Consider the following 15,486-nt stretch of genomic DNA (forward strand, 5'->3'; position numbering starts at 1 on the left):
AAGTTTTATTCAGGTACAAGCTCTCCCTCCTCTGCGAGAACAGATCTGCATGTTCCCCCCGCCCCCCAATGGCTAGCAATCCAAAACAGTCCAGTGGAGCCTGAGAGGTGGGTGTTGCCTTCTGACACACTTCCGGTTGATGTCGGGGTGTGTGGCATATGCAAATAAGTTATGCTAATGAGTTATGCTAATGAACTCCTGCACCTCTTTTTCTACGAAATGACCCTTGGCAGAGCCCTATCTGAGCGAGCAGAGACGTGAGCTAACCAATCCTGGATAACTCTGCCTCCACTGAAGGAGAATACGTTTTACACACTGATCATAATTTAGCAGCCAAACCTTGACTACTACCACATGTTCTTATAATTATCCTCAAAAAGAAGCTCATCCAACTGTAGTGGGCTGTTCCCAGAAAACACTGCTGGCAATTTAGTGATCCATTCACAAGAATTCCATGAACCACTGGTAGGTCCGGATCAAATTTTTGGAAAACTATCACACAGACTAAAAAACAGCCAAGTAAAACCAAGCTTCATACTTAACTATGCAACATTAACAAAAACAAACCCTCATTCATAATTCAAGAAGGTAGAGGAGATGACAGTGGGATTTTTATCAATATTAAATGCATGAATTAGTATTCACCTCCATGACTAACATACAGGCAGAACTTATGCAGCTCAGCGATTAAAACCCACTCTATTACATAAAATAAAACTGATGTTCAATAGCAGTACCATTCAAGTTAGGACTGTTCATCTATTAACCTGTTTGGGGGGGGATTTATTATTGAGGTGACATAGCTGAAGCCTTGAAGAGCTGTTGTTTAGGAGCTTATTAGTATGCTTTTCTTCACCTCAGTAACTAGATCTCTTTTTAAAAAATGAATAAAACCAATAAGCCTGTTGTTAGTGAAATCCAAATGATTTCTAAAATATAAGTCTTATCTTCATTTCAAAGGAAGCAAGTCCAAGGCAGAAGCTGTGATTTCCAAAAGTCATATCGTCAGGGGTCATTTAGTAGAAAAAGAGGTGCAGGAGCTCATTAGCATAACTCATTAGCATAACTTTTTTGAATATGCCACACCCCCTGACATCACTGGAAGTGTGTCAGAAGGCAACACCCACCGCTCAGGCTCCATTGGACTGTTTTGGATTGCTAGCTATTGGGGGGCGGGGGGAACATGCAGATCTGTCCTCGCAGAGGAGGGAGAGCTTGTACCTGAATAAAACTGGGTCTTAAAGGTGCCACTGGACTGTTTTGGACTGGGGGGCCGGGGGAAGCTCTGCAACTTACCTGGCTGCTTCTTGCTCTGACTGAGGGCTGCTGGGAGCAGGGGGTGGGGCTTGTTACATGTGCCCACCCCCTGGGCTCTTTACTGCCGGAGCTCCGCTCCTGTGCGCTCCTGCAGGAAATTATCCCTGCATATCGTAACAGAGGGCTATCTGTTTGCTTTTCTGTTCACTCCATCACCTATTTTAGCTTTATATGTTTATTTATCCATTCAGATGTATATTCTGATTATCAAATATGTTCGGGGCAGTTACCACTTTAAATACAAATATAGAAACTTCATTAAATAAGAGATCAGTTAAAACCAATAACAAATCCAGAACTCTCTACCAACTTAAACATGACCCCAAAAGCCAAGGCTCCCAAATTAGACTGAAGCCTTGGTGAAATTCTAAATGGAAGCACTGTATAACTATAAGGATAATAGCTTTCTACGCACTTGGCAATTCTTAGCATGACATATAAACAGTACTGTTAAAAGGAGAGTCCTGGCGATTCTCCGAGGTTGCCATGGGACACAGAGTAATCAATTTCTTTGCCATGTTGCTATATCTATATTAAATTAATGCAATGTGCTCTGCGTAGGTCCGGTCTTGAAAAGTGTTTGGAAACTTCAATTGGTTCAGAATAGGGGTGTGGATAGGCTAGCCTGGTCAGCTTTCAGTCAGCTTTGGTTGCTCCTGCCTTCTGAGAGTAGGCTGGTGGCAACCCAGGAGAGGGCCTTCTGGGTCATGGCACCAAAACTCTGAAACTCTCTCCCCAGAAACACTCATCTGTCCCCTTCTGTTGTCATCCTGTCAGCAGGTGAAGACTCTTTTGTTTGGAGTTTCCTCCTTCCTGCTCAATATTTTAATTGCTGTTTTTATGTTTTTGAATTTGTTTTGCCTCTCATTTTGTTTTAATGTTTTTATTAGTTTTAATTTTTTAATATTTATGTTTTAATTTGTTAGCCATCTTGGTAGCCCTCGTGAGGGTGGATCAGCAAGGTATAAATTTTGTTAAATAAAACAAATACATATTATATCTGAGATATTACTGCATTGCATAATTAATGCAGTGACATTTTATATTATTCATCCTGAACTCTACATTCCCTGCAAGAAAATACATCCTTACTTTTCAGGAACCTTGCCCCAACTGCTTTTTACCTTTTGTACAATAGTACCTGAAGACCTAATCCAGTTCATACATACACGGGGTTATGACAAGATTGTCCTGCTGCACGTGCTAGCCATGTTGCTTTGTTCGTCTAAAAGAATATCTCAATGTACATAGGTTCTAACACTTGAGACTCCATTAAAATGAAGTAGTACATTAAAATAAATGATGCAAAGCACTTTTCAGTTGCGTTGGTTTCTATGGAAAAGTTAGGCACACTGAAAATGTACACAAAATAAAACAAAGTCACAAAATCAAGGAGAGTTGTGCTAATCAACATTCATATCACAGGTAGTATCCAGGTTCAGGATACAAGAGTATAACTGTCATGTATTTAGATGGCTGCGACTGCGTGAGCCTGGCCATGCGGTCTACCGGACTCACAGACCTCCGGGTCTAGAACAATAGCCACCGCGGATCCTAGCGAGGACCAATGGGAATGCTAGGATCCTGAAGAGAACCTATCGTTACCTGGGCCAGGTATATACAACCTATCACGGGAATTGGGGATGTGTTGGGTGTGAGTGTGTGCACGAATATAAGCTGGCCTCATATCGGTTAAGTTATCTCTTTTCTTTCCAATGTCATCAATAAATGTGAGCTGATTTCACGATGCTGTGCCTGGAACTCCACTACTTTACAATAACCAACCTACATAGTATACTGGAACTTTTCATGCATGCATGGCAATCAATACCTAAACCCTATCAATGTTGGTAAGTGTAAGGTGATGCACATTGGGACAAAAAAATTGCAACTTCAAGTATAGACTGATGGGGTCTGAACTTGCTGAGAATGAGAGGGAAAAACATCTTGGGATCGTAGTGGATAGTTCAATGAAGTGTCAACCCAGTGTGCTGCTGTGCTGAAAAGGACAAAATCTATGTTAGGGATTATTAGGAAAGAGATTAAGAATAAAATGGCCAATATTGTAATGCCCCTGTATAGATCTATGATGTGGCCTCATTTGGAATACTGTGTACAATTCTGATAGATTCAGATGGGTAGCTGTGTTGGTCTGAAGCAGCAAAACAAAGTTTGAGTCCAGTGGCACCTTTAAGACCAACAAAGTTTTATTCAAGGTATAAGCTTGTGTGTACAAGCACACATCTTCGGATACAGTGTACAATTTTGGTCATCATTATCTCAAAAAGGACATTGTGAAGCTGGAAAAAGTACAGAGGAAGGCAACCAAGATGATTACTGGATTGGAGTACCTTCCCTATGAGGAAAGGCTGAAGAGTTTGGAACTTTTCAGTTTAGAAAAGAGATGGCTAAGGGGAGACATGTTAGGGGTTTATAAAATTATGCATGGGGTGGAGAGGGTTGACAGAGAACTTTTTCCCCCTCTCCCAAAATACCAGGGCATCTAATGAAGCTGATGGACAGTAGGTTCAGGATGGACAAAAGGAAATACTTTACACAAAGAGTGATTAAAACGTGGAATTCACTGCCAGAGGATCTAGTGATCCTCTAAAAGGATTAGATAGATTCATGGGGGATAAGTCTATCAGTGGTTACTAGCCATGGTGGCAGAGGGGAACCTCCACATTGAGAGGCACTAAACCTCTGCATCTCAGAGCCACGAGGCAACAGGTGGGGAAGGTCTTGTTCTCTATGCCCTGTTTTTGGCCCTCTAGAGGAACTGGTGACTGTGTGAGACAGGATGCTAGACTAGATGGACCATTGGTCTGATCCAGCAGGGCTCTTCTTTCTTATTCCTTGCCCATTTTAGATCATGAAATGGACATTCTAGAATGCTGCTGGAGGCACAATCCAATTTGGACATTTTCTGGATCCTTTGCAACAAATCATTAACAAGAGCACTTTTCTTGCACGATTTTGTCACAATCTCCACAGGCAAACCCAGTCAGATCTATGGGGTATTGACCTCAGGCCTGGATAATGAGGCTTGAGCATCAACAGGAGGTGGAACTGGAAACAAGGTGTCCAGGTGTAACTGGGGCCAGAATCCTGCAAAAGATTACATCCACCTCAATCTGACTCAGGAGGCAGAGCATGGGCTACAAGCCTGCCATTGCATCTTCACTGGTCTATCTCGGTATAAGCCTGTTGCCTCCACCACTCCTGATGGGTGGAAGTGGACTCTAGTGGGCTTGTGGACCAGGTCCTGGACTGGTGATTAGTTGCCCCAGGACCTGGGAGGGGGCAGAAAGAAGCTCTGGTGGAGGAGCTCCAACTGCAGGCTCCTTGGGGCAAGTTCTGGAGTAGATGGGTGCAGGGGTCTCCCAGAATTTCCTGCTCTCCCCCCAGGCCATGATTCTGGCTCATCAGTGCTTTCTTCAGAGGCTTCCAAGTCAGAGGCCACAGCCAGCTCAATGGAGTTCATGACATTTGCAACAAATCATTGACAAGTCCACTTTTCTTGCACCAAATAAACAATAGTATGGAAAAGTCCTCCAACATATAACAAATACCTGCATTTATCATGATGATCCTTGTCTTCCTTTCATTCTTTATTCAAGCAAAAAAGAACCAATTCTATCATACCCAATAGTTAAGATACTAAAAACTCATAGCAGAAACCAGACCCTTTAAGAACATAAGAAGAGCCCCATTGGATCAAACCAGTAGTCTATCTAGTCCAGCAAACCATGACTAATAAAAAGGGCATGGAGGCTAGGCACTCCCCTATTGCGACCTCTTTGCACTGATATTTAGAGGTTTGCTGACCATAGAGGTTCTGTTTAGTCACTGTGACTAGTAGCCATTGATGGACTTATCCTCTATGAATCCCCTTTTAAAGCCACCCAGTGCTCTATCCCCTTTTAAAGCCACCCAGTGCTCATGACTATGACTACAACCAGTGGCAGTAAATTCCACAATTTATTTACTCAATAAGTAGAGAAGCATTTCTTATTGTCTGTCCTGAATCTATTGCCCATCAGCTTCACTAGATGCATCCTCCAAGTTCTAGTATTTTGGGAAAGGGAGAAAAGGTGTTCTCTAGCCATAATTTTATAAACCTCTATTATGTGTGTCTCCCTCCTTCGGTTGTCTTTTTTCTAAACTGAAAAGTTCCAGACTCTTTAGCCTTTCCTTGTAGGAATGCTGCTCCAACCACTTAATCTTTTAGTTTCCCTCCTCTGCACTTTCTCTCCTTATCTGCCATTTTCTAATACCTTATTTTGAAATCTTCTAAATGCACATATGGAAAGTTTACTGCTATGAAACACCTTCTCTTTCTAATGTCCATGTAGCTTTATTGTTCTCTTTTCTGCTACATGTAAAAGTGGCTCTCAAAACTTTTCCTACCCAGTCCCTTTGTTATTTCAGTACATATAAATTTACACTTACATGTGTATATACCTGCTTTTTTTAATGTCACATTTATAGTCAAAACTAGACATTCATATCCAACAATGAGACAGGAAGATGCTGTCATAGAGTGAATCCTAGCTGTTCCATTTTATTTCCATAGGGTGAACAGAGTCAAATAGAGTATGGATACAGCTGTCTGCTAGTGCTAGATATAATTAACTGATAACTGGAAGATAGGACACCAGCATTTAAAGTTTCTTTTTTAAAGTTGTGTTCCCTCTGTGTCAATTTTCTATTAAAATATATGCTGTAGTCATGTTTTCAAGATTTTTTCAACATCCATGAGAGCTAAAAAAATGGCTTTTGAACAATTCTGGGATCAATTTCATTATTATTACCCCCAATAATCTCAGTGTATCCTATGGTATTACGATATTTGATCCCAATTCAAAATAAACATTCTTCTAGTCAGGTCTGGAAAAATATTTTAGTTCCTGAATGCCTGCATCAAATTTTTAGGAACCTAAATAATTTTAAAGCACCAGTTTTGTAATGAGCTGGGGGGGGGGGATGAAATTCTGAAGAAACAGCATAAGATGTCTAGTTACCAGGATGACCAAGTACCTAAATATTTTCCAGGTTTATCCTCAGCAGATTCTGTTTAATAAGTGCAAAGTAAAATAATGTTTTCAGTTCAGGTTTCGTGGGGGAGGGCAGTAGGGTCCTGTATGACAGAAAAATGGGCTTAAAATGTTAGAACTGCTCTTCCTCAGACACAATTGATTCAATAACTTGCCTCAACTCTAAACACATTTATGAGGAAATAAATCCAAATAATTTCAGTTGGATTACGAGGGACAATATTTATAAAAGAAAGGAAGCGGGGGGGGGGGGACCAAACAAATGGCAGCTGTGAAGGGTGCTGAAAACTGGAGGCCTATATGATTGTATGATTTTGTTTAAATGTGTATTGGTTATGTGTGTATTTTATTTTGTAAGCCACTTGGAATCCTTCAGGATGGAAGAAAAGAAGGATAAATATATTGAAACAAATAGGTTAAATATAAAAATCTTGGCTAAACAGAAGATGTACAGGTAGAAGTGGAGCTAAACCATTATGGTGAATATGTATGACCACTAGGGAAACCAAAAACAACTCAGCAGCCATGTAGGGGAGAGGGAATGCTCCTAAGACTAATAATTAGATAAGTCTAACCATCCATCTGGGCATAAGGGTGCCCTGCTAGCACTTTTGAGTCTTCTTTTAGTTATGCTCTGGCAGCAAAGAACAAAAATATTTTGATATCCAACTGCCAGTCAGTGTGCCTGCCTATCTACATCAACACTAGAGTTGCCAGCCTCCAGGTGGGGCCTGGAGATCTGCTATTACAACTGATCTACATCCAATAGAGATCAACTCTCCTGGAGAAAGTGGCTGCTTTGGAAGGTGGACTCTATGACATTTTACCCTGCTGAGGTCCCTTCCTGCCCCAAACCCTGCCCTCCCCAGGCTCCACCCCCAAAATCTCCAGGTATTTGAAACTCAGAGTTGGCAACCCTAATCAACACATGAAGCAAATTGCTTTGGTGTAATAAAGCCGTGCCCAAATCCTAGGGATAGGAGACACCATGATGTTTGCTGTTTGTCAGAATGCACCCTAACCTCTGAGCCATTATTATTTGGAAAGATCTGTTCTGAATAGCACTGATTCCCCTTTCATTACCATTACTAAAAGGCTGTTAAGACAGGCTGGCTTCCTCCCTAGTGGCTCAGCACTGCATCAAGGGCAACACAATAAAGCTGATGGCTGTTGCTGCTGCATTCCTAGTGCAACAAGCCACTACTTTGGGAGAAGACCTACTGTTCTAGCCTTGCATTCATCTCAAGCATGATCAATTCCATGGCCTTTCATGCCAACATCATGATAGGTTAGCTGTTAAGACGGTATATGACTAACACAAATAAAATAATAATTGGATTTCTATATACAATAAAGAATCAATTGTTCAACTTTCCACAGAATTCTAGAAATGTAAGGCACCCAATGACATTATCACAAAATAAGTTTAAAAATCAAATGCAATAAAAATTAATTCCATATAATACCTTCTTAATTTGTGGAACTTTTTATTACTCAAAGTTGCAATAACTGTAAGTATATCAGGGTTCAAAACAGGGACAGGCAATTTCAAAGATAACTGTTGCTTTTCCTATCAGGCATATTAAAACACCTATCTTTACAATTAAAGGCACCCCAACACATTAAGGCCACACTATAGAGTACCATGCAAATATGTGCGATATTGGTTCTATTGGTCCTTTCTCTTTTGGAACACAACCTCAGGAAGGAGATGCTTTGCAAAAGAAAAGCTGTAGTGAGAGTGGGCATGCTTAATTAGTTCCCCATCAACTGATTTTTGTCTGGAATTCCCCATGACCAATCTGCTTTTAACCAGTGGAAAATATCCAGAGATTACTGACAAGTAACCTCACCCCACTCAAGTCTGTGGTAAACATTATAGTAATTCAAATAACTCTGAAATGCATTCTTATGACCCTGCATTTACAACCACTTTCTGAAGCATGCACAGTTAGAGGAATGTTACTGAACACAATGTAATATTGCTCCTGTGCCTAAAGCTTTACATTGATTTCTGGTTTCCTAAACAAAGGGTGGACATTTGCAAGACAAAGCATGCTCAAAGGGAATAGTAAAGTTGTTGATCAGATAAATAATTCAATTTTCTGGTATGCTGAATGTCTATGTATAATCAGTGTTTTGTGCTTAAAACTAGTGTTACCCTTTGGACATCATCTCTGAAGAGGTGCTTCAAAGCAGTATTTATAAGGGAAGTTCTATCCCAAGTTAAAAGATACCATGCACAGTATTTTTCAGTTTTACCCTTCATACTAGTTGCAATCTCTTTGATAAATAATGTTGTCAATATACTTTTGGGAGCAGAAATATGCCAATTTTAAAGAGGGGAAAGCTTACTTTTTATGCTGTGCCAGTTGCAAGCTGGCACAGTCAACAGGTTGGCTTTCACACTTCAGGCACAATTCACTGAGGAGTTAACCTGTGGAAGCCCCATAAAAATAAATAAACTGCATAAAGGGGGCAAATTTGCTTTCATCCCATCTCTTTACCTAGTAATGGTTGTGGGACTGCAGCAGGAAAACTTTCCAGCGGATTATCTTTTTAGGCATTATGACATTTATCTGGAAGTTAGGGTCGCCAGCTCCGGGTTGGGATATTAGTGGAGACTTAGGGGTACAGCTTGGGGATGGTGGGGTTTGGGGAGTGGAGGGATCTCAGTGGGGTATAATGGCATAGAGTCTGCCATCCAAAGCAGCCATTTGGTCCAGGGAAACTGATCTCTGTCATCTGGAGGTCAGTTGTGATTCCAGGAGCTCACCAGGCCCCACCAGGAGGCTGGCAACCCTAAGTTTCAAACACTACTTTTTTCTCTGTTGGAGATAAAGAATGCCTTCCCAATACAGTTTCAGCAGATGAAGAGGCTTCTGTACTATTTTGTTGAAGATTTATTTTATATGGTTACAAAAGGCATATGGTTATGAAAGAGAGGAGTGAAATAAAAGTGAAGGTTTCTCTGTAAATAAAAGCAAATGTGTCCTATCATACCTACATTAAGTCAAGGGTATATATTGCCCACTGAAATAAAAGTTATCCGTCCACTCGAGCTATTATCAACTTTTTACAGCCTTTGAGATAAAAAAGTATCACTTTAGATACAGTGCAGTTCAAAAGATGCAAAGTCAGAACCTTTGTAGACTCTTAAGACCCTCAAACTACAAGATCTGTTGAGACAGCAGGTCCAAGAAAATGGAGTACTTTAGCAGAGAGTGACTTGGGATAAAAAAGTAATGCTTCCTCACTTTCTCCATCAATTATTTCCTGAAATTCTTATTTAATCAGGTCTGGTTGCCTAGCTCCAAATCAGCATTCACCCAAGTCTTAGAGAGTATGAAAAAAGGAAGTAACATGAGATCTTAGATCCCCCCCCCCCATCTCTCTCCACCTCCTCCTTACATAATGAAGAAGAGACACTTATAGGGAAAAGATTAAAAACAACACTACCTTCCCTCTGTAGCTGTGTGAAAGGCATTTTGTGCTTTATAAATGCTCTTGTCTCAAGAAGCACACACACAAACCAGGCTGGAAGCACAAGGTGGGTCAACATAAGTGGCAGTGATTGCTGGACGGTGATGGGGGGGGGGAGGAATCTTCCTCGCTCTCTTTCCAATTCATCCACTATTTCCATCCCCCCCACACACACAATTTTATGTAAAGAGCTACGCATTTGAACCAGACCCCGTGCTTGCCAAACTCACTGTGAAACGTGTGTTTAGGGGGAGAGGATTCTGTGGCCTAAGGAAAAACATACACACACGCACACCGTCTACCCTGCTGGAAAACCTCTAAAGACAAAGCCGCCCTGGAAGCGTGTGGGGAGGGGGGGATCAGCAGGGGCGGCTGTCCTCCGAAGGGAAAGTATGGAGTGAGCGGGGCTGTCCTTCCCATCCTGGGCACACGGCCGGCACTGGTGGTGATGGGGGACTGGACTGCCCAGAAGACTCCCCCCCCTTAAGAAAGGCAAACGGAAGGGGCCTCCCCCGAGGAGGGGTCGCACAGGGAGGAGGAAATAAAAAGGGGGCCATGAGAGGAGTTCCACCGTCGCCGCTAAGGCAGGGCAGGGAGTCTCTCAAACAAGAAGCGACTCCTCTCCTCTCCCCACACACACACACACACCCCGTTCCCCTCAGAGAGAGCGCGCGCGCCTCTTTCTCTTCTCGGAGCCGTGATGACGCCCTCGAGCCAACGCCGGGTACCTGCCTGCCCTCGCAACGCTGCTGCAGCCCCTCTCCTTCGCCTCCTCCTCCTCCTCCTCCTCCCCAGTCTGCGTTGCCGCCGCTTTACCCGACCGGGAATGACACGAGCTACCGGTCTTGGCCGCGAGTCCCCTCCGCTAAACCCCGCCCTCTCGCGCCTATTGGCCCTTGAGCTTGTCCGTCTGCGACAGCGGCGCCCAAGGCGCTTTCTCATTGGCCGTATGTCAATCTAGGCTCCCTCCCATCTACAATCAACGGTCTCAGGGGGAGTCCGAAGTCTCGAGTTGCCGCCGTCCTCCCTGCGAGAAAAGAAGAGGTGGATCGGATGCATCGAGTAGCGGACAGAGAGACCCGGACGCACCCAGCTCTGCTTGAGGCGTCCCAGATCTTCTGGACTCCCCGGTGAAACAGAGAGTCAAAGCAATCGCTGGGGCTGCCCGGGGTATCGTCTATTATTGAGCCCTGTGCAATCTCATCTCTCCTCGTCGCACCACCTGGTTTTGTAAGCGCAAACGTTTCCCAGTAGCTCTATATACAATGCCGGCATTACTTGTTTACTGCCTGTTGCTTTTCTATCTGACCGAGACAGGGAAAACTCAAAGAAGTTCATTAATTTCGTTCCATTCAAGCACGGGCTGAAGAAGGCAGGGAGGGGACAGGATGCAACCGATCCGGTTGGCCCCTGATGTGAGGCACGCTGCTGGACTAGATGGACGATTGGTCTGATCCCGCAGAGCTCTTCTTATAAACTTCAACAAAAGAGCAGCTTGGGATTCTGTGTAACGGGAAGACCCATCGCAGGAGAAGTTATCCGCGACCATTTTGCCCACCTTCGTTGTGATAAGAGCGCAAGAATCTTTGTACTTCCTCTGCCTAGAGGAATTTCCAGACTAGGGCTGCAAAAACCACGGAGTCTTCATGTTTGAAATAAAGTTTCTACCAATTTGATGATCTCTCTCTCTCTTTCTCTCCCTCCTTGCTATCCAGGCTTTTCCTTGCTCGATTATCGGAGCGACAGGGCAAGGGGTGTGTGTGTGTGCTTTAAAAGATAAACAAAAATAGCAAGTGTAAAACTCAGCCACACGCGCACCATACTCTGGGAGGACTCCCGCTGGTTCATTCGAATATTCAATCAGCGCTGCTCTGAGTGAGGAGCCACAAGCAGGGCGAACAGAACAGGCTTCCGAGTTGCGCAGGTAGATGCACTCGCTTGTGCCGTCCATGACAGGCTGAGCGGCTAGACCGAGAGCGCCAGAGGGGGATTCTAATCCCCCCCCCCAACCCACACACACCCTCCCCCTCGGAACTGCCACGACGTGACGAAACCCGGATGCTTCCCTGGGCAGAATTCTGGAGCCGAGAGACCGCTCGGCGTCGGGAAACGAATGTACGCGAGCAGCAGGCAGCTTCTCCAAACAGGAGTCCGAGGAGGGCGGCGGCGGCGGCGGCAGGCTCGTGTCTCCTGTGGTGCGTGTGAGCCAGGGACGGGGCGAAGAGGCTGCGCTGCATTGTGGCAGACCAAGGAGAGGCCAGACCAGACGCCTCGCAGCTGCAGCACATAAAGTGGCTGCGTCCGGAGTTCCGTGCAAAAAATGGGATGAGAGCGGAGTTAGGGACGGAACACCAGGCGGGAAAGGTGGCTTTGGGAGACCTGGCTGCTCACGCACGTGTCACTCCACGTACGCGACGACTGAAAGATGGAAACTCGAACCAAACCCCCCCCCCCCCCCCCGCGCGAAGTGAAGTCCGCGTGTGTATCGCCCGGCCAGCACCCAGAGTCCAAACGCTGTCCTCGGCTCACCCGCGTGTATGCGCGCGTGTGTGGTTAATGGCGTTTGCACATCTGGTATGTCACTTGACAGAAAATAACAAGGGGCGAGGATGGAGTTAAATGCTCACCGAGCGCTTATTTTCCTTGGTTCTGTGGACTTAATATTAGATTGGCAACATTATCTGAACACATCATTCTTCCCTAGTTTATTTCCTTAGCGTTTTTCTTATATATTTCTAGAAAAATAAACCGTCGAGAGTGAAATGCTAGAAAGCTGCAAGGAAAGGACTCCTGTAGCGCTATCAGTCATTTTACAGTCACTTTCACAGCAGGGCTGGGGCTGCCACCCAATTCAAGACATTTCTGTAGACTAAGAGTCCCGGTTAGTTGAGGAAAACAGTCGTTGCTTGGGGGTGAAGCATGTGTTACAGCAGGAAACATCTTAGGAGAGGCGTTCCATCCTGCGTATGAGAGGAGACAGACTGCACCTCCCTAGAAGAGAACATGATCTGTACTTTGACTTCCTGAGCTACCCTTTCCCCTTTGTTCTGGCCATCACAGAAGATGGGGGGGATGGGCAAAGGGGCAGAGATACAACTCAGGGTCCCACAGGAAGTTCTGTTCTAAGATGGCACCCTTACCTGCATATTTATATAGTTTTATTTAATAATAATAACATTTAAACATTTTAGAACACCTGGTGTCCAGTAATCAGGGTTATCTTTTTAATCAACTCAAAGGTTTAATGTATTAAACTAAGTCATGAATCTAATTAATGAACTGATTAATCTACTAAAAGTTGTAGCCTTGTTTTAAATGAATGTGTTCTGTTCACCCATACCATTTCTTTTTTACCTTCCACACGAAGAAGAGGAGGAGGAGGAGGAGATTGGATTTATACCACACCCTTCACTCAGAGTCTCAGAGCGGCTTACAAACTCCTTTCCCTTCCCCACCCCACAACAGACACCCTGTGAGGTAGGTGGGGCTGAGAGAGCTCTGAGAGAACTGCTCTTTCAAGGACAGCTCTGACAGAACTATGGCTTGCCCAAGGTCATCTAGCAGCTCCAAGTGGAGGAGTGGGGAATCAAACCTGGTTCTCCCAGATTAGAGACCGCACACTGAACCACTACACCAAACTTTGACAGTGAAATAAATCTTGTTGATTCATACAATCAACTGAAGTTCAAAATATGAAATGTGTGGATCTGATTTCAAATGTTTTCTCACCCTTAAATTGTGTATTGACAATCCACTTCTTCCACTCCTAATATCAATGTATTGGCTGCCTCCATTTCACTTTAAAATGTCTGTCCCCTGTTTTGTATCCTGTAGGAACAAATGTTCACAACGGGTGCAAGAAACACTCACAGGACACTGTTCTTTGTGTATGTGTGTGGGGGGGAAACAAAGTTAAGTATGTAATGGAATAGTTGTCCTATTGCTTTGCCATTTCTGAACTTGTAACTTTATCCACATGCTTGCATCATAACAACACTGCTGAAAGTCAGCTTGCAAGGTATACACTGTACTCTGAATGGATCTACTCAAACCACATTCCAAGCACATGACTTTGGATGTGAGAGTGCTTCTCGCTGTTTGTACAGGACAGTAACCTGCTTTGGTATTGTGTCAGCCAGGTACAACCCTATCATCAGGAATGTATGCTGTATGCTAATTTACTGCTCACCCTCTACCTGTTTGTATGGACTGGTAATTTCCACTTTATTGTATCTACAGAAGTGTGTGTGCACACCTTGAATAAAACTTTGTTGGTCTTAAAGGTGCCACTGGACTCAAATGTTGTTCTGCTGCTTCAGACCAACACAGCTACCTCACCTGAATCCATCAGGAATGTACTGCCACTGCAGCCTGGAGATCTAAAGAGCAGCCTTATCAGAGACCTCCTATCTTCGTGCCTGCAAGGCCAATGCCATTACTGAGTCATCTCTCACTTCTCCACCCCTAGTTTTTAAAGTACTAATTGCCTCAGTCACAATCTCTTCCACTTCCTGTTGTGCTCCTGCAGGAGATGGAATCATGATCAAAAAGGCACACAGAGTACTCAGTAGAGGCGTGAACAGAAGTAAATTTTGGTTTCAGAACCAGAAAGGATACTGCTGTAGAAAGCCTTAAGGCATTTTTGGGAATGGGTGGTGATGAAACTGCCTGATCATTTTCTTCTTCATCTCTTCACCACCATCTCTCCACTGCTGCTCATGTTCAGCATTTGAATTTACAGGGTTTCACTGTGATAGCCAGACTTAAGTCCATTGCTCTGTCTGTTTGGGTTGGTATTGAATGATTCAACTGCCTGCCAAACAACTGAACTTGGTTGTGTGAAAGCATGCATGCATGAAAAGCTGGTTGTGTTTGACTGCACTGTTAGGAAAGAATATAGGGAGGCAACCTTCTGAACAGTCACAAATAAACTGGCTCCCAGTTCAAGACTGGCAAGCAGAGCACGAGCTGAACCAGTGGGTGATCAAGCATTCTTACTTTATCCCCATTCCCTGTCAATATGTCCCTGCCCCCCCCCCTTCTCCCTGGCCTTCTGGAACTCTCTCTTGTTCCCCCTCTGGCTGTCCTCCCAACACTTGGCTCTCTTTGCTATCCTTCTCCCCACCCAGTGTTTTACTTTTGCCCATAGAAATGAGCGACAGCTATTCATTTTTGTAGGAGAAAGTAAATGTATGTTATAATGTCCTTGGGTGCACCCTTCCCTCAGAGAACTCATCCATTAAGAATCAGCCCAGCTGTTGCCCTCATGGCCTCATTTTAGGATCTTCTTATTGATGGAATGTTGAGAGAGCAAGGCAAGATAACAAGAGCGGTGTTTTAAATATATATTTTGGTAACTGTTGTAATGATTTCTGGTTAACTACCCCAAGTTGTGCTTCCAGTCCCAATCCATACTCCCCTTCCTGCTACTTTTAAAGCTGAAAATCCCACAAGAGATGTCTCTTCTGGTTTGGCCCTAAAACAGCATAGAATAGCAGGCCCACAAATGGATGGAATGGGTGGCAAATGCTCTGGAAAGGAAGCAGCAGCAAATGTTTAAAAGCCAACCAGCAATGCAGTGAAGTGTATTTGTTTGTTTTTAGTTCCAGAGGTCATTTTGGGGGGGATC

General features: G+C 44.0%; 1 protein-coding gene across 1 annotated transcript in view; it reads right to left on the reverse strand.

Annotated features, from left to right (window-relative positions):
• The window catches only part of FKBP5 (FK506 binding protein 5), an 80,279-nt gene extending 69,609 nt beyond the window's left edge, over positions 1-10,670 (reverse strand). Inside the window, exon 1 of the mRNA XM_015411827.1 lies at positions 10,586-10,670. The gene's annotated coding sequence lies outside the window, so the exon portion shown is untranslated. The remainder of the gene's footprint in view (positions 1-10,585) is intronic.
• Between the last annotated feature and the right edge of the window lie 4,816 nt (positions 10,671-15,486).

The sequence above is a fragment of the Gekko japonicus genome, unplaced genomic scaffold (assembly GCF_001447785.1).
Source record: "Gekko japonicus isolate JY-2015 unplaced genomic scaffold, Gekko_japonicus_V1.1 scaffold309, whole genome shotgun sequence".
NCBI lineage: Eukaryota > Metazoa > Chordata > Lepidosauria > Squamata > Gekkonidae > Gekko > Gekko japonicus.